General features: G+C 48.3%; 1 long non-coding RNA gene across 2 annotated transcripts; it reads right to left on the reverse strand.

Moving 5' to 3' along the window:
* Positions 1 to 735: 735 nt before the first annotated feature.
* On the reverse strand, positions 736 to 4,216 carry LOC125524748 (uncharacterized). Of its 2 annotated transcripts, none has more exons than XR_015611897.1 (4): positions 3,251 to 4,216; positions 3,060 to 3,141; positions 2,872 to 2,951; positions 736 to 1,029 (listed from the first exon to the last, which is right to left on the reverse strand). It is a non-coding gene; the product is annotated as an uncharacterized LOC125524748 (long non-coding RNA). The 2 variants fall into 2 exon arrangements; XR_015611898.1 differs by having other exon boundaries at positions 3,060 to 3,113; positions 3,251 to 4,213.
* Between the last annotated feature and the right edge of the window lie 349 nt (positions 4,217 to 4,565).

The following is a 4,565-nucleotide window of genomic DNA, read 5'->3' on the forward strand; positions in this document are numbered from 1 at the left end:
AACGTTCCCCAACAATTTTATATTCGGGGTATTTTTATATTGCACGGATAATTCAGATAACAGACAGAAAATACTATTTTTACTTTATTTAATATAAATAAAAGAAAGTAAAAGGAGGGTACAGAGAGTTGTGTTTTCTAAATCCATCCATCTCATGATCATCAAAAGGAATCCACTAACAAGGTTGATCAAGTCTTGTTAACAAACTCATTCCGAGTAACATTGAACCGGAGAATTTTCGAATAACACTAGGTTACCTCAATGGGGATATGCACATCCCCAACAATAAGAATATCATATTTCTTTTTGACAGTAGGAAGAGGAAATTCAAAATCTCCAAAAATAATTGATGGAATTTTTCCAATATAATTAATACTATGGACTTGAGGTTGTTCCCTCGGAAAGTGTACCGTGTGCTCATTACCATTAACATGAAAAGTGACATTGCCTTTGTTGCAATCAATAACAGCCCCTGCAGTATTCAAAAAGGGTCTTCCAAGAATAATAGACATACTATCATCCTCGGGAATATCAAGAATAAGAAAGTCCGTTAAAATAGTAACGTTTGCAACCACAACAGGCACATCCTCACAAATACCGCCAGGTATAGCAATTGATTTATCAGCCATTTGCAAAGATATTTCAGTAGGTGTGGCACCCCAGCTCAGAAAAAAATGGAACACCCCGTATTCCAGCTCAGAGATCGAGGAGAAGTCTTCTGGAATACGACACTGCTTAGCATAGAACAAACCAGCTTTCTATTATTACACGAATATGATTAAAAGGTCTCCAATATTACAATGAATAACGTCGGCATGGCGACACTACGCCATCCTCAGTTGCTCTATGCAAGCAGTAGAACAACTCGAAGCAGCGGAATAACTCTAACAGCGGAAAAACTATTGGCAGCGGAACAACGACGATGGTGGTGAACTCCACTCCGCAAGGACTCTGGCTGGAACGCTTATCCTAGCTCGCGAACACAGGAACAACACCAAACAAGCAAGGAATCCAGGCACGACCTGCAAGCTGGCATGACACGCGAGGTCAAAACATTGAATGTACTTGCAAGCTCACAATTAACAGAAGCATTCAGGACAAACAACAGCATGGCAATTACAGGTTAAACAGGAATTAACATGAGATCCTCATAACAACATGACATGAGCAACATGACATCCAAAGTAATACTCCCAAAATAATACCAGATACCATCATGAAAATAATCATAATAGCCACTAAGAATCCAAAGGCAACAGGAGACTGATACAGCTAGAACAATATGAGCATGGCATGGACAACATGAACATGATACGGGTAAAACAACATGAGCATAGCATGAACATATGAATCTATCGATACTAACATGCAACATGATAACACTACATGCACCAATTGTTCTGCTTGGGTTATCTCGCAACCACCACATGCATCACCTTACCATCCTCGGACATCACACGATCATCTTAGGATCAAATCAAGCTTGGTATAAACAATACCGTAGTAATCATTAAATGACCACAAGGAGCTTGATCTTTACCCATGATTCTCGCACAACATCACGAATATCCAACAACTCGGTATCCTCGATACCATGGTGATCATTCCGGCAATGACAACCAAAGTAACTCATGATCCTTACGGCGATCATCACCAAAGTGAATCGGGATCCTTACGGCGATCACCACCAAAGTAACTCGTGATCCTTACGGCGATCACCACCAACTTATTTCATCACCGAACTGGGGTTGTCATTAATCCAGTAATTATTAATATTGTTGACTCACGGTGGGACCGACACGAACTGGGCCCTTATCCACGGGCGCGGCTATCAATAGATTTAATATACACACTGCAGAGGTAGCACACTGTACCCACACCACGTAACCCATGGCCTCGCACTCCCATTCGGGTGGACCAACGGCGTTGCGACAAAACCGATCTATTGCCGTGACACTCTCCCAGCCGCTCCGACCCACTCCCAACTGGGCTAGTCCTGGGTGGCCCCGTGTCTACCAAAGACACCCCGACCACCGTCGTGGTCAAAACACTCTCACTCGGGGACACTCCCACTTGGGGACTGGATCCATAACAATAAAAACAACGGGCACACAAGGTTATGTCCGCCTACCTGATCAGGGTAAGCACGCCCATAACCTTCCCTCGTGGGAGGCACCGGCGAGATGCATGACAATAGACCCAGTTAGGACCTGACCCATAAGGTAAGCGTGGTTGCACTGGTCAATTACGATCTGGCGGCACCATGACTCAGCCAACAGTTGTTCATGTTCAATTAAATCCGGTTAAACTTGAATGCAAAATGCTGAGCCATGATAAAATAACATGATGCAATTATAATGCATGAGCATAATATTAACATAAGCACGGGATGCAACATAACTGTCCATCATATCAACTATGAAATAATCTCCAACTGAACATGGCATAATGACGAGCATAAATATTACAAGTGCAACAGTACTCATAGTATAACATAACATGACCACTAGCATCAACCATAAATGACATGCAAGAACTTATCAATAACATCACCGAGTAACACTTAACCAACTAACAGCAACGGAACAATGCCTATTAACAGTACTCGGTAACCATCGTTAGTCATGCACCAAAGAGCATGACCAACCCAACATGTACTACTATCAAGCATGTCAATATGAAAGTAATACTAGCAACTAGCAGGGCATGATAACCAGGTGCATACCAACATAACAAACAAGTACGCACAATCCCAGAAGCATTTCCGAAACAACGACAACCATATTTTAAACAAGCAATCATTTAATAAATATTCAAGTTGAAAACCATGGCTACTGCATGACTATCATGCAAGTGGGTATTGTGGCTTGCCTGGGGGTGAAGAAGGCACCGGGAAAAAGTGTGGTGAAGCCGCGAAAAGATTTGCCGAAAACAGTTCTCTCTCGGAGGGGCTGTTTACGTGCAAGGGCAAAAAGGTCATTTTCACAATGTCAAACCATAGTGAAAATAAAACCAACAGAACAGGCTTGACGAAACAAAGACGTGGGCTTTGGAATCACCTCATTTGGAGTTGTGGTTAAAAAGATACGAAGGGTTGAAGTTCAGGGACTTTTCTGCAAAAATATCATCACAAACAAGTCCCTGAGTGGATAAGGCAGAAGTGCAAAGTGAGAAATACGCTTTCTGAGAAAGGAAACGTAGTTTGGGCTGAAACAGAGAGGGATACGCTTTCAGAATAACGAAAACGTACTCTGAGCTGAAGCAGAGGGAAAATACTCTTTCCCGAGGTGAAAACGTACTCGACTAAGTACGCCTCCACTTAATCCAGTCAGCAGGGGCGGGGCCGGGGCTTGTTTCGCTGACGTGCGGGTCCCACGGGCTGTGGGGCCCGTCACTTATCCAGCTAGGTGGGGGGGAACGGGGCGCCGTGCGGCTGACGGGCGGGTCCCGCCTTATCCACTCGCTCTCCTCCTGGCTCCTTCTAGCTCGCGACGGGGAGGAGACAGAGGGCGAGGCCGGCCGGCCCGACGACGATAGCCGGCGGCATGGTCCACCATTCGAGGCACCTGACCTACTGGCATGATCAGCAGGATGAGGCGGTCCCCTTCAGGTGGGGTACGGCCACCGACGAGCTTGGAAGAGCGCGGGAAGCCAGCCGCGGCGGACGACTGCTTCGGGCGCCGGTGAACCAGGTGCTACGGGGCTCGGGTAGAGTAGGGGAACGGTGAGGGAGCTCCGCCAGGGGCTGGTAGGAGCTTTAATGGAGGAGGAAGTGGGAGAGGGGCTCGGGCTTGAGCAAATCGAGGAGAGTGGCCGCGGCGGCCATGGTAGCAATGGTGGAGTAGGAGAGCTCCAGAGGCTTGGGCGAGGGGCTGGGGAGGGCTAGAGGAGTGTGCGGAGGCCGCTGGTGTGCTCGAACGGCTCGGGGAAGGCCTATTTATAGGCAGGGCGAGGGCTTGCCGCGCTGGCGTCACTGCAAACACGTGGCCGGTGCCGCGGACGCGTGTGCTTGCGCATGAGCTCGGGGAAGGCGACGACGAAGGCAACGGACGAGCCACAGAGGTCACGGAGACGAGCGGAGATCGAGGACAAGAGGGGAAACGGCCACGGCGCCGTTAATGCTCAGTCGGCCACAGTACGCCCGTGGGCGTGCGGCGACGAGCACTGATAGAGGGGCTGACGGAGGGGGAGATAGCTCCAGGAGGACGACGACGATGCGGGCCAGCTGTTGGACAGGTTCATGAGCGCGAAGGCGACAAGAGGAGGAGGGGCCCGAGCAAGAAGACGCCCTGGACGGGGCCAACGCCAGCAGAGCGCGCGCATTGCATGCCAAAGCGGTGGTCACCGCGCGCACTGGTGCACACAGTGCCACAAGCAATGACAACCGATGTCTGGGATGGAGTCCTTCCTGGGGAGGTTCCAACCGTGGTGGGAGTTTCGTTAAAAGTGCTCTGGTTAAGTGGTAAACCACCTCTAAAGTTTACTGCAGTAAACTTGATCGAGCACTGCTGATCCACAAAGACTTGGTTGAGGTCAAGGGAGTTGTCTGGTAGATTGAGGGTAAG

This window comes from Triticum urartu, chromosome 7A, assembly GCF_056163025.1.
Source record: "Triticum urartu cultivar PI428250 chromosome 7A, HENAU_Tu73, whole genome shotgun sequence".
Classification (NCBI taxonomy): Eukaryota; Viridiplantae; Streptophyta; class Magnoliopsida; order Poales; family Poaceae; genus Triticum; species Triticum urartu.